At 43.9% G+C, this 15,525-nt stretch overlaps 1 non-coding gene across 1 annotated transcript; it reads right to left on the bottom strand.

The window, feature by feature from the left end:
• Nucleotides 1–7,150: 7,150 nt before the first annotated feature.
• On the bottom strand, nucleotides 7,151–7,265 carry LOC141983559 (U5 spliceosomal RNA). Its single transcript, XR_012638399.1, has one exon. It is a non-coding gene; the product is annotated as a U5 spliceosomal RNA (small nuclear RNA).
• Between the last annotated feature and the right edge of the window lie 8,260 nt (nucleotides 7,266–15,525).

Raw genomic sequence — 15,525 nt, 5'->3', positions numbered from 1 at the left:
GAATGAGTGAGGACTGAAGTATTTAGCCCTCTGTCACCAGGGTCTTATACTTACTCTTACCCTACTGAAGAGAAGGGAAGCTAAGCCACGGCAGTGTCTTCCAAAAGAGAAAAGGGAGCTTTTAATTGTAGTAATTTTTTCTCCCACAGACTGTTGGACTCTAAGATGGCAATATGGGCAGCTTCTAGGCTAGTTCCTTAATCCTGAGTGATCGAGGGAGCGCAGCATGTGTCACAAACTTTTCCAAGGAAGCCTGGAGGGTAGTGTTCACTTGAGTTCAAATCTGAATCGCCAAGATAACATAATGGCAAAACAATTTCAGTGCAAGTCTAAAGGGATGACATTAAGATGTCATGACAATGGCAAAGTGATGCCACTGCAGATCTGGGGACAGGACTGGCCTGTGTTGAGAGGATGGGAAAATCTGTCAGTGGGAGCTGCAGGACAGTTTAAAAAAGACCCTCAAGTCACTTAAATACTAAGTGCCATATTTTCAGGTAGGCCCAACGAGCACAGATGCAGCTGAGAAAGGAAGTACGTAGGAGTCCTTTGTGCTTTCTAATCCTAAACTTGGCTCCGTATCGGCCCACTCCCTGCATGGATAAGAGCAAGCCATGCAGTTCCAAGGAACTAGGGGTGTGCATTGCAGCAAGAGCTATGCACTCCTAGCAGGCTGCAGGTTTCTAGCAACTTTAACTTCTAGCAACTATAATACATTTTAACTGCTTGCACAATGCCCTAGGTTCCTGAGCCAGGCAAGAGGCAATTGGATAAGAATACAACAAAATAGATACTAATACTATTAATATGGTGCCATGAATAAATACCGTGCTGTACAGAAGCATCTCTTGTGGCAAATTGATAACAAGCCTGCTCCTGTTTTGAAGAATTTACAGTGTAAAGATCAGAGCAGCTCGGTATTGCACAAGATAAATACAGGGAAGCATTTGGGAACAGTATCTGGACTATTTCACAGAACCGGTGGATTCCTTGGAAATGTTTGTAGGAGGGGCACTCGGTGAATGTTAACCAGGAGTTTTTTTTCTTAGGCAGACATGAAAGGAGGAAGAATTATGGGCCAGAGTCTTAGCTGATGTAAATCAACATAGGTCCATTGGCTTCAGTGGTTCTCACTCAGTTGGTGGAGCAACACCGATTTGCACCATCTGGGGATCTATGTTGGGAATAGACCGGGGAGACAATGGGGATTGCTCAACCGAGTGAAATGTAAGGAATGGGATAGCAGGTAGGAGGAACAGGGAGCAGATATAACCTACTGGTTTTGTTGTGTCCCCGATCCACAAAGCAGGAGAGACTGTTACAGCCCCCACTACAGAGGCTGACTGTTTAACTCAAGCTGTGGTGGTCCCTGTTTCAATCGCCAGTGTCAACCAAGATGGCAGCCATCACCTAGTTATAGACCGGGGGTGGAGATAAAATATTATTCACCACAATTGCAGCTTTGCTCTGTCAGCTTCTGTGCATCTTTAGTTGCAACCCAGCAATAATTCCAGTCTGAACTGAGGCCGAGTGCTTTCTGCATCGCTTGGAAACATACAGATCCATGTTCCTGGGTTTTTTGTTTTTCTTTTAAATCGTTGACATTGACATTATAGTGCAGTAGAAGAATCTTGATTAGAGTAGCCCAGTAGAGCTGGGTGGGAAATGGCTTTCCTGACCCATGAAAGTTTTTGACATTGCAAAAATGTTCCTACTCTGCAGCGTGACGAACCTGAGCCCTTGAGAACTTTTAGGTGAACTCTGAGATTAGGAGCCCAGAATAGCCAATAGCCGGGTCAGGGAATTCACATGGGATGTGGGAGACTTATGTTCAAGGCCCTGCTCTGCTACTCTCCCATATTGCCCCACAGAGTGTTTTGACCAACAGGCAAGGGTCTATTCTGGCATGGAACTCTCTCAATCTCTCCTGTTGGAACTGTTCCACGTTGTGTAAATAATTAAATATTCATTGGAGCAGGGACTTGCACCTGGGTCTCCCACATCTTAAGTGAGTGTCCTAACCCCCAGGTGATTCTATAGTAGGCTCTTGGATTTTAACCAGAAATTCCATCCTGGACAAGAGAAATTCTTCCTGATGAATGTTTAATTGATACTGGTACATTCATGTGAAAAGTTTGTTTAATAAATAAGCCTTTTCCTACCCTCCCCCCCCACCCCCCAAAAAAACATGTTTCATCAAAAAATTCCTGACCAGCTCTATTCATAAGCAAACTTAAGGTAGCAAACTAATGTACAGGAACATTGGATTGAAAAGCTAAATAAGGAGACAGACTTGCATTTTGGCATCCATGTGATTATTATAAGTAGGGCCTTACCAAATTCACAGCCATGAAAAACATGTCACTGACACAATAAGCCCTCCCCCGGTAAATCTAGCTATTGGAAGGGTGGGGAGGGGAAGGAGCAAGGCTGGGGGGCACCCCAGCCGGCGTCTCCTACCATTCCCCAGGCTCCAGCTGCTAGTCCCCAGGCTGGGGAGGTATGGGACTTACTCTTCCCCTGCACAGCTGCTCTCGGGGGGAGATCAGAGCCATCTCTGGATACCTCCCCCTGCTGCAGGAGCTTCCTGCAGCCACAGGAGGTTCCCAGAGGTGGAGGTGGGTCCAATCTCCCCCGTAATGCTGGGAGCTCCCCAGCTGGAGTCTCCTAGCTGTTAGCCCCAGCCAGGGTGGTGAGAGACAGGACTTGCTCTTCCCTTGCACAACTGCTCTCGGGGGGAGATCAGACCCATCTCTGTGTACCTCCCCCTGCTGCAGGAAACTCTAGGACTAGCAGCTAGGAGCCCCTGGCTGGGGTGCTCCTAGCAGCATGGGGGAGATCAGACCCACCACTAGGAACTTCCTGCAGCTGCAGGAAGCTCTCTGGCTGCTGCCTTCAGAGCCCAGCTCTGAAGGCAGCCCAGAAATGTGGGTGGCAATCCTGCAGCCTCCCTACAACACCTTTGCAATTCCCCCCAGCCCCATTTTGGGTTGTGACCCCCCACCGTTACAACACCATGAAATCTCAGATGTAAACATCTGAATTCGTGAAACTGACCAATTTTCAATTCTATGGCCGTGAAATTGACCAGACTGCACTGTGGATTTGGTCCGGCCCTAATTATAAGAGATATGTGTATACTCAGAAGCTTATCTCTCTCACCAACAAAAGTTGGTCCATTAAACTATATTACCTCACACACCTGGTCTCTCTAATATCGTGGGGCTAACATGGCTACAGCAACACTGCATAAATTAAAAAAATAACAGTTTGAAATTCTGAATTCCCAAGGTGATTGTTAATTTGTTTGGGGTTAATGCATGTATATATACAGTGCACTGTTCTTTCACTGGGAGAAGAGATGAACCGACATCCCATTCTTCATGCTTGAGGCCAAACCACCCGCCGTGGGGATGGATGTCACTTACTAAATGTTCAGTCATCATCAGTTTGTGCTTTGTCTGTTAAACGAACTGACAGTAGCTTCCCTGGCTCACAATAGCTTTGTCACTTTTAAGATTCATGAAAGAGTCAGCATTTCATTCCTTATTCACTGCAGCACTTTGTCACACGGCAATGCAACATAACAAACTGATTTACTGAAGTGATGTCTGCTGACCACTGAAAGCAACATGCAGTATGCATTTAAGGGGCTCAGTCATGCTTCCACTAAATCAATGGCAAAACTCCCATTTACTTCAATGAAAACAAGACTGAACCCTAATTGTTGCCTAGGAGAGAGATGCTTTCAATCTCATTTGTCTTCCCAAGGAGAAATGATAATGTCAATATGAGTGAATTTATCTGCTGCTATTATCAAAGCTTTGCGACAGGCTGGGGCAAGCTCTTTAGGCCCTCTCTCCTTCCTGGAGAAGAGCACCATGATTAAACCCGGTATGGAAGCTGAGGAATTGCCATCCCAGTTGTCCAGTCTCTAGCAGTGAGCACTGCCAGTTCCTTCTGAGGAGGGTGCAAGAACTCTGACAATGGTCCATTCTAGAGAAAATGGTAGTTTGTGTGGAAAATTTTAAAAGCAATGCAAATTTTCCATTTTTTCCCCTCAAAATATTTCACAGAAGTGTTCTGCTTTTTCTATTAAAAAAAGCGAGCATTTTTTAGGTTTTAGAAAACCAAAAGCTGTTTAATTTTTGTTTTTCATCAAAAAATGGAAAATTTCATGGTTGTTTTTTTTTTTTAAAAAAAAAGGACCATTTTTCATCAATTTTTTGATTGACTATTTTTGACTCACTCTAGTCTGTTATGGAATAACTTCCTCTGGGGAAATTCTTTCTACCCCCCCCCCGCCCCCCACCCTGGTCAGTAGATCTCAAGCACTGAGGGATGCAGAAGCACTAACACCACCTGTAGGGAGAAGAGAAGTTGTTTTGGTGTGGGAGGAGGAAGAGGGTATAGGGCACCAATCTGGGGCAGGAAGACAGGTGCTAGAGCTGCATTAGAATTACAGCCACTGCCTCACTCATTTGCCCTTGCAAAAGTGTTATTTTTAATTGGAAACAGCACTTCTGAATCTCCTCATCCAGTTAATTATACAGGCCCATTGTCATGAGCTAGCAGCCGGCATAATGTACTCACGGTGCATTGTGTGCACTCCAGCTTCATGGTTAGCCCAGTACTTTCTTTGAATGTGGATTGTAATTGTAAAGGTGTATTGAATACCCTATCTGTTCAGATGAATAGATAAGATATGTAAGTGATGAAAATGAGGGCACTTGTGAAACAGACCGGGGTGACTTCTTCGTGTAAAAGCCGGTCCTTTGTCTTGAAATGCTCTTAAGGAAGGTAGCTGCCTGTTAGGGAATTGGAGGAGACAATAAGAGGGGGTGTTGCATGTTCAGCCCAACAGGACATGAGTGACACTCCCTCTTTGACAGATGCTGAAATTGCTTGCAACTCGATTCGCTCCAGGGAGGCTTCTCTACCTAAGGGTATGTCTACACTACCCACTGGATTGGCGGGCAGCAGGGATCGATTTATCATGTCTAGTCTAGATGCGATACATCGACCCCCGAGCGCTCTCTCATCGACTCCTGTACTCCAGCACCGTGAGAGGCGCCGGGGAGCGGCACCAGTCGACTCACCGCGGTGAAGACACCATGGTAAGTCCATCTAAGTATGACGACTTCAGCTACGTTATTCACAAAGCTGAAGTTGCCTAACTTAGATTGATTTCCGCCCCGCCCCCCTGGTGTAGACCAGGACTGGTGGTTCCTTTTTTAGCCACTCTCATGCAATTTGATTTCTGGTTACTATCAGGATAGCAGTGAAGGGAGGCAGGCATTCCTATTGTATCATGAGGGTTGCACTGTCTATGTTGTGCCAATTTTGTGGATAAACAGAAAGGACTTCTGGGCAAAATGTGGGTGCCCTTAAGTTGAGCCAAGTTCAAAAATCAGGCCTTTGATCTAGGCACCTAAATTTGGAATTTAGCACCTCTGAACTCCCCTAGGAGCTGCTGATACACAGCACCTGCGAAGAGCAGGTCACTTCTTGAGATGCCTAACTTTTGGCACCCAAGTTTGACAATTTGAACTGAGTCTCCAGAGCAGTCGGCAGGGCTCCTTCATGAGCATTAAACTCACACGCCATTGAACACAGAAACCCATGCAGCTGACCGTCCGCACCCTATTTTACAGTGGTCCGTAGCGACATCCTCTCCAGGCCATTGATTAAATATGCAGAGTAGAGTCTTGCTAGTTTCTCACTCTGCTCATTCGCAAACCTGATCATGTTCATCCCCGCAAAAAGGCAGCCTCCACCACCCTCCCAATAGAGATTGAATAGCAAAGTGCTGCAGGGCATGCTTATCAGAATTTAAAAAACAAAGAAACTTAATTTGCTTTCCTTAGCAAAAAAAATATAGCACAGTACATTTACCTCCAGCTCTGGAGTCTGCTTCAGAGCTTAATATAACAAAACATTTAAACAAAGATTAAAATGGACAATAAACTTCATGATAGGGTGACCAGATGTCCCGATTTTATAGGGACAGTCCCGATATTTGGCGCTTTGTCTTATGTAGGCGCTTATTGCCCCCCCACCCTGTCCCGATTTTTCACATTTGCTGTCTGGTCACCCTACTTCATGATCAGTTTGTGTTGTAGCTGTCAGCTTCCTATACCCTTTCTTTTCCCTTCTCTTGCTGTGTGTCACACACCAGTGTCCAGGCAGTGCAACCTAGGGGTCAGAACAGGCATCTGGTCTAGTGGTCAGAGTGGAGTCAGAATGCAGAACTGGAGGCATAAGTCAGGGGAGAGGTGAAAGGTCAGAGCCAGGAGTTCTGAGGAAGGTAGGGACTAGGGTTGGAACAAGGGCCTATACAGAAATCAGATCTGGTGCAGCTGCAGGCATGGAACACACTGAGCAGCAACTGTGCTGTTGTGGCTACACGGCTTAAATAGTGATCTGTTGGCTCTTCTGTCCAGCCAGGGAGCACAGGCACTTAGTGAGGGTTTATTGGGCCCAGCTGAGCTCATTGGGTCACCAGGAAACTGCACACAGAGCTAGCAGAGTTCCCGACACTATCTTAGCTAATTGCCCAGATGATTCCAAATGCATCCCCATGCTTTTTATTACATCATGCCCCTAGAATGCTCAACTGTTCCTTCTATGGCCTGATCCACAGCCCACTGAAGTCAGCAGAAACACTGACATTGACTTCAATGCGCTTTGGATCAAGTTCTCAAGTCCCTCTTGCAAACTCATCTCTCCCGGGATGCTCCCAACAAAGCAACTGAGCATTTTCATTATCTTGTATCGTTACCTTCTAGGTATTAAAAACCTGATATACCTGATCCATTGTGAAGTGGTTATAGAGAGAAACTGTAGTAGCTGCATTAATAGTGAGTCTCATCTTTCCTTGCCATGTCTCTTCTCTGCTCCTCACCACCCCACCACTCATTTTGTTAAATTCAGAGTGTACTCTTTTGGGCCAGGGTCTTTTATTTCTTCATGTCCTGTGAAGCACCTAGCACACTGCTGCATGCTATAGAATAATAAATGGTGCTACAAGCGGTGAAGTGCAGGTGGGGGCTCTGGATGGACTCCCATTGAAGTCAACGTTGGGTGTTACTCGTTGCTGGTTTGAGCAGGCAGGGATCTGCCATTTGTGAGGAAGTCAGGCTGGATGGCTGCAGGAGAGTGGAGTAGCTGTTCAAAAAATTGAGTAGAAACTCATAAATGTTTCTCTCCATGGAAATGGTTAGTAAAAGGCGAAAGATTTATACAATCTGAAGAGAAGGAAGACGGGTATGTTAGCCCTAGAATGATAAAGGCCTTTTTTCCTATAAGCTGAGAAGGGGTTACCTCAGATCAATTAGGGACATATGAGTCCAATTAAGAGCTGCCTGAGACCTTTAAAAACCCCTCCTTAGCCGGGGGCAGTAATAGGCTTCTCAAGGATGAGAAGCTATTCTCCACGCTACAGGGGGAAACAACAAAAGCTAAGGCCCTGTTAAGTGGAAGGTACTGACACCCTGGGGCTAGTGACAGGACAATACCCACCCTCCCCTCCAGCAAGCGAGATGGGAAGGTAGCTCCCTTTGTTTTGTGTTTATAAATTTGTTTCTTTTTGTTTGGTGGAGGATGGGGGCTGCCCAGTTCTCAAGGCAGAGCATCTTCTCATGCTGCCTTCCTCTCCCCAGAATTCCACTGGGGTGCGCCTCCCAGTTTGAGAACCTCTGCCCTAAGGTACTTGTGAGGTTTTTTTGCCTGTTGACATATCTCTAAAATAGAAACAAAATTTTTAAAGGTTGAAAATAGAAAGCATCAATATTGTTTACTTGTAAATAAAAAGGAAGGTTATATCCATAGGATTCAAAATTCTGCTCTTTCACTGTGATCTTTATGTTAAAGATGAAGATTTGGGGGTTGGACTAGATGACCTTCTGGGGTCCCTTCCAACCCTGATATTCTATGATATATTAAACCTAGGATTTGCATGAATTGAAACAAGCTTGTCAACTCTTTCATATGTTTAGCCTGTTTCTTGACAGGGTGTATATTTCCAAACACTGACCAGTTTCTTTCATATGCTGCAGAAAATAGAGAAATCTGAAGCAGAAGAGAAGCAAGAGGAATCTGAGATTGTGTTGTACAAAGGCCTTACCACCATATTGTAGCAGCAATATGCTTGGCAGATTCTCAGCTTGCGCTCCTGAAAGAAGTTCTGTATTCTGCAACCTTTGTAAGTACTTTTCCAACATTTAGGCCTAAGCGTGTTGCTTGTTTGGTAATCCAGTCAAATGCTGTAACAATGCTATCATCACTAACATTGCTACCTTTGAACCTTGGATCTAAGAGGTTTGCAACAGCATGTATTGGTTTGCAGCAAAATTCTTCCTATCTGTGAATAAAGTCCTTCACTTTTACTTCTTCCTGACTTGAGTGGAGATGCACTTAGATTCTCAAAAACAATTGACTTAGTCTTGGCCATAAATTGAGCAAAGTCCGATGACAAATGCTTTGTCTGATTCAGATAGTGATTTGCAGAAGCAACTTGCTGTAGAATCTTCAGAGTCCTGCAGGTGAACCTAAAAGATATCCTCACAAGTAGAGTGTGCCTTACACTTTTAACTACTTTAAGATCCTCAGTTATCACTGTTTCTTGAAAAGCTGCTTTATTTTTAATAAACTTTCAAATGACATCACTCCACTTCCCCATCTTGTTTTGCTAGAAAGTTTGTGTTTACATTTTATTCTTACTATACTTTTCTTCCCGCTGCTCCTTAAAGACTGCAGATACAACATGAGTAGTTTTCACATATTTTATAACTTTTTGCTCTTTTCTAGATCTTTTCCAGTGTGCCCAACTTCATGAAATTTGAAGCATTTACGCCATGGGAAGCACATCCTATTGCAGTAATACGTCCATTATGATGTCTCGTGCTGCTTTCCTTTACTGGCTTTGTCAGTCTGCAAATCAAATACTTTCCCACTTCCAACCTTCTCTACTAATATACTCTGCTATATGGATGTTCTCTTCTGTATTAATGTTCTTGTGTGTGTTTGATTCCACCTCAACCAGTTTTTAAAATCTTTTTAATAACTTATCCCTGTACATTTGTCTACCCATCTGTAAATACTTCCAGAGAAAATGCTTTGGGTTTTTTGCAGAGTTTGCGTTACACGTTCATATTCTGACTGCAGAAGAGGCTTGCTCAGAGAATGTCTTCAGGGTGGCAGCTGCTTCTTCCCCCATCCAGGGTGACCATACATCCCATTTTGGCCAGGACAGTCCCCTTTTTAAGCCCTGTCCCAGCCATCCTGATTTTTTGGCAAAAGCGGGCATTTGTCCCATTTGCTCTGCCAACTGATGAGGAGGGGAAAGAGTTAACATGATTGATGAACATATAAACAGAGGAATATTGAATAGGACTAGGGGAAGTGATATTATCTTGTATACAGCATTGGTGAGACCAATGCCAGCATATTGTGTCCACTTTTGGTATCCACAATTTGAGAAGGATGTTGAAAAATTGGGGAGAGTTCACAGAACAGCTACAAGACTGATTCAAGGTCTGGAAAACATGCCTTACAATGAGAGACATAAGTAGCACAATATATTTTGCTTGTCAAAGAGAAGGTTAAGAGGCAATTAAATAATTTTAAAGTACCAACACACAACAAAGATACTTGATATACTACAAGGGCCAAGGGACGTACTGGCTGCTGCTTCCCGCAGCCCTCATTGGCTGGGCACAGTGAACCGCGGCCAGTGGGAGCCGCGATCGGCCGAACCTGCAGACGCAGCAGGTAAACAAACTGGCCGGGCCCGCCAGGGGCTTTCCCTGAACAAGTGGCATCCCAAGTTTGGAAACCACTGCACTACAGGGTTCTTTAACATTTAATAGACCAAAGCATAACAAGATCCAATGGCTGGAAGCTTAAGTTAGAAAAAAATCAAGCTGGAAATAAGATGCAATTTTTTAACAATGAGGGTAGTCAGCCATTGGAGCAATGTACCAAGAGAAGTGTTACATTCCTCTCACTTGGAGATTGGATGTCTTTCTGAAAGATGTGCTCCAGTGCAACCACAGGTTATTGGGATCAACAGTTTTCGTTTGTGTAGTAGGAAAGAATGATTTGTTCTACTGCAGGAATCACTGGGTGAAAGTCTATACGCTGTGTTATACAGGGGATCAGGCTAGGAGTAAAATTTTCAACAGCCCCCGAGTCCCATTTCCAGAAGTGGTTTAGGCTCCTAAACCTCATTGAAAGTCAAAGGTTTAAGAGCCTAAGACACTTAGGTGCTTTTGAACATTTTACCCTGGATGATCATTATGCTCCCTTCTGGGATTAAATTCTACGGGTTTGTCTGGACACAGACACTCAAGAAAATTAATTCGAATTAACTAAAGGTATGAATTTAAAGTGGATTAGTTAAACCACATTAAACCCCAGTGTGGATGCTCTTATTCAGACTAAGTGTATGTCTACACTTAAAATGCTACAGATGCCCCATTGCAGCTGCAGTTCAGTAGCCCTTCAGTGTAGACACTATCTACGCTGGTGGGAGAGATTCTCCCATTGGCGTAGTTAATCCACCTCCCTGAGATTTAGGGTACTTAAGTGATCTTAACTATGCCACTCAGGGGTGTGGATTTTTCACACCCCTGGCTGATGTAGTTATGTTGACCGAAATTTCCAATGTAGACCAGACCTTAGAGTACTCCTTAAATCTTCATCTACATAGGGGTTAATACAGTTTAACTAATCCACTTTGAAATTAATTCAGATTAACTGTCCTGAGGATTTGTCTACACTTAAAATGCTTCAGCAGTGCAGCTGCGCCACTGTATTGCTTCAGTAAAGCTGCCATCTACGCCAGTGGGAGGGGTTCTCCTGTTTGTTGTAGGTACTTCACCTCCTCAAGAGGCAGTAGCTAAGTCAATGGGAGAATTCTCCTGTTGACCTAGCACTATCTACATTGGCTTTTCCATACCCCTGAGCAGCATAGTTATATCAACCTAATCTCCTAGTGTAGACCAGGCCTGAGTGTCCTCATGTAGACAAGTTCTGTGAAAGATTACATATTGAGAATTCCAGCATTGGAGAGAGCACGAGTAAGGAGTAAGACTGAGATCCATGCAGTTGCTGGCAAGAGAAGCTTCTCTCTAATTTGCTATGAGTTCTATGACACTGTTACAGTGTATAATGAAACTAGTAATGTGACAGAGAATTGCTTAGATTTTATAGTGAGAAAGAAGTTAGTCTGCATCCTATAGGAATCAGTCACTCAGGTCATTCTTAAAAAACTGAGTGACATCTAGTTCCGACATTTGTATAGGCTACAGATGAAATAACAGAAAGAACAGGCAGTGTGCATTACAGTTACATAAGAGCTTAAGTGCGTAGGTGGAACACAACATGCCAGAAAAACCAAAAAAAACCCTCCTCCCTCTTTCAAATAATACTCTATTTGTTATGTTTCACTATAATTTCCTATGTACGAGCACTTCTTTCTTTTTGCCATTTAAATACCAGCAAGTTGTACATGGAAATGCACCCAGGAATTTTGTTTCTTTGCAATGGCAGCTTGATAAATACATAGTTCATCTTGCATAGGTTTGACTGTCGTGTCAAAACAATTTGAAAATGTGACAGAGATAAGCCAGAATTATACCACCTCTTCTGGCTTGTTGTGTGCTGCTGCACTGAAGTCTAGGCCAGGAAGTTCCTGCACCTTGTAATGTATGTCACAACAAAGATTTTTCTGATGTTTGTGCGAAGGGCCTTTGTTGTTTGGCGATATAGCATCTGTACATGTAAAATGTGGTGGTAAGCTGAAAGGTGATCTTTAAAAATGGCATCATGAATCCCACGGATCTCAATGATGACACATCAGACTTGCCTAATTTACAAATTAAAGTGGTTATTTCAGACCTAAAAATGCTGCACATTGAGCCTGGGAGCTGAAAGTCAGACGGTGCTCTGTCCTTCTCAAGTTATCATCGCCAATCAGAGATTATAAGTGCCAAATCCTGCTCTCAGTTACAGCTGTGCAGGCCCCTTGTTTCCTGTCGGGTTGCATAGGCATAACTGTATAATCATCCCCTTCCTTTCATTCACACCTTGGTTCATAGTAAGATTTGCCCCCAACCATACACTAATCTAATCCCTTTCTAGGAAGCCCTGTTTCCTCACTTTTGCTTTGATTTCCACTATCTCCTCTGCAGCAGCAGGCGCTGCCGGTACTTTACATGTTCTGCGTGTTGCTTAGTAACAACATTATTTTCCATTCACATCACTCGCACAGCTGTGGCTACACTCTATGTTTAGTGTACTAGCTTGATCAGCGCTAGCCTGGGTGTGTCTCCTTGAATTGGGAATTACACCCCCATTTGAACTGTAGACCAGTGGCTCTTAACCTTTCCCAACGACTGCACTCCCTTCAGGAATCTGGTTGGTCTTCTCTATCCCCAAGTTTCCCTCACTAAAAAGCTACTTGCTTCCAAAAGTGTATATTGCAGTAGAAACAAGCTATTGTATGAAATATTAATTTGTATTGACTTTGCTAGTGTTTTTAATGTAATCTGTTGTAAAACTAGGCAAATATCTAGATGAGTTGACGTAGGAAGACCTCTGCGTACCCTGAGGGTACACGTACCCCTGGTTGAGAACCACTGTGGTAGACGTACCCTTAAAGGTACAATGCACAGAAAAGACAAGGCATCACAATTTAGTAGTTACATGCACCACAAAATGGAAATCAGTTATGCAGTAGTTTGATGAGCCCCTCAGTAAAACTTATACCACCTTATATAAGCATGAGTGGAACCAGTTTTGCAGGGAAAACAGCAAACCCAAACCTAGCCATCCTGAACATAACCAAAATGTTGGGGTTAGATAAAGTACCCTGACCCCAAGCTGTGCATTTGTATTCCAGTTCCTCTTATTCTTTCCTTGCTAAAGTCTGTTGGCTAAAGACCCTAGCTTGATTCAGTGATCCCATCATTGTATCCCCTACACTTCTCTTCTTCTCCTCCAAAACTCCTTGCCTCGCTCTAACTCCCAATTACTTCTCTCTTGGAACACAGGATTTCCCATGCTGGACCTAGACCATTGTTCTCAAGTCCAGTATCATGTGGCCAACAATGGTCAATACATGCTGGGGGATAGGTTGTAGATCCTTGATGATGTGCTGGAGAGGTTTTAGTTGGGGGCTGAAGGTGATGGCTAGGAAGCGGAAGTGAGCAACTGACCTACTGAGAGTCTCTGGGTGAGCATAAAAAGGGAAAAGAATAGTAGTGATGTTATGGTGGGGTATTATAGACCACCAACTCAGGAAGAGGAAGTAGATGAGTTCTACAAGCAGGTTACGAGATTAGCTAACACACATGAGTTAGTATTAATGGAGTTTTTTAACTTCCCTGATATCTGTTGGAAGACTATTACAGCAAAACATAAAATGTCCTGCAAGTTCTTAGCATGTGTAGTGGACAACTTTCTGATTCAGTAAATTCAGGAAACAACTAGGGGGTCATCCATTTTGGATCTGGCTTTAACCAAAAGGGACGAATTAGTTGCAAACATGAAGGTGGTCGGGAACTTGGGAGGAAGTGATCATCTGATAGAATTCAAGGAGAGAGCTAGAATTCAGAGGGATCTTGATAAATTCGAGAACTGGGAGATAGACAACAAAATGAAATTTGACAAATGTAAGGTGTTACACTTAGGGAAGAAAAATCAAGTGCACAAATGCACAAATACAGAAGGGGGATAACCGGCTCCTACTGCTAAGAAGGATCTGGTAGTTGTAGTGGATCACAATCTCAACATGAGTCAGCAATGTGATGCTGTTGCAAAAAAATGAAATGCAATTTTAGGTTTCATTAACAGAGGCATAGCTTGCAACTCATGTGAGGTGATACTGTGCTCGTCTACTCAGCACTGGTTAGGCCTCAGCTGGAGTACTGTGGCCAGTTTTGATCACCAACATATAGAAAGGACGTAGAGAAACTGGAAAGGATCCAGAGATGAGCAACAAAGATGATCAAAGGGATGGAATGCAATCCATCTGAGCAAAGGCTGAAGGAACTGAGTATATTTAGTTTGGAAAAGAGGAGATTAAGGGGGGACATGATCGCAGTCTTCAAATACTTGAAAGGAGGCTATAAAAAAGATGGAGAAAAAGTTGTTCTCTCTTGCCACAGCAGGCAGAACAAGAGGCAATGGGTTCAAACTCCAGCACAGCAGTTTTAGATTAAATCTCTGGAAAAACTTCCTAACTGTAAGAACAGTAGGACAATGGAACAGACTGTCTAGGGAGGTTGTGGAAGCTTGTCCACTGGAGGTTTTGAAAAGGAGGCTGGAAAGCCAGCTGTCTTGGATGGTTTTGACACAACAAGTCCTGCATCTTGGCAGAGGGTTAGATTAGATGACCCTTGAGGTCCCTTCTAACATTATGGGTCTATGATTCTAAATTCTCTAGACCAGATCCTGCTCCCACTGAAAGCAGTGTAAGTGCTGATGTTGAAGTTAATGGTAGCGGAATCAGGTACCTAATATAGGAAGCAATGGATAGATCAGGGATTCTCAAACTTCATTGTACCGCGACCCCCTTCTGACAACAAAAATTACTACATGACCCCTGGGGGTGGGAGCACAAAAGCCTGTGCCTACTCGAATCCCACCACCCCGGGCCAGGGATCCCAAGCCCCACTGCCCCGGGCCGGGGGTGTGTGTGTAAAAGCCGAAGTCCAAGGGCTTCAGCCCCAGGCCGGGGGACTGCAACCTGAGTCCCGCCACCCTGGGCTGAAGCCCGTGGGTGGTGTGGTCTTTGGCTTCGGCCCCCAGCAAGCCCTGGCAACCCCATTAAAATAAGGTCATGACCCACTGTTGAGAAATGTTGGGATAGAAGAATATTGTGCAGATCGTTAACATTAGCTAATAGTTATTTTGGCCTATGTGGAAGTCCTACTGACATTTCTCACTGATGATACTAACCTGTTTGCCACAGGTCATGGCTTTCCAGTGCTGAACTATGCATTGGTCCAAACTATAGTCATGTTTAGCAGAGGGACTCCAGACTCATCAAACTCTAAGAGCTGAGTAGATGTCCCCCCCATGGCTGGATAACATGATCTTCATGTGGAAACCAAGACACCAGCCATAAAATGTTTGATTCCCCTGCAGAAAAAAAAGGAGAATATGGTTTGATAAAGTCTGGCTTCAGTGCTACCTTAGTCTGTGGTTTATTCAATTTATACTGGCCTCTCTATGGTGAACACATTACTCTCCTTGCATCACAAGGATGTCCATGCATATACGACCACTTGGCATCCTTTATGTTGTGAAAAATACTTATGCGGAGGCCAATTACTCCTTTACATAATTCAAAGAGCGTTGACAGGAAATAAGTAACATCTAATCAAGAATAGGGCATTTTCCAGCAGCATGCTTTGTCATTCCACTGCCAGGAACATCGTGCTCCTGGGTCCTCCCCTTTGCCCTACTATTAAGGATTTATTTTATTTCGTTTATTTTCCCAAACTAAAAGTTCAAGAC

This window comes from Natator depressus, chromosome 2, assembly GCF_965152275.1.
Source record: "Natator depressus isolate rNatDep1 chromosome 2, rNatDep2.hap1, whole genome shotgun sequence".
Lineage (NCBI taxonomy): Eukaryota > Metazoa > Chordata > Testudines > Cheloniidae > Natator > Natator depressus.
Note: the sequence above shows the minus strand (reverse complement) of the source record. Positions and strands in the feature narration are given on the sequence as shown.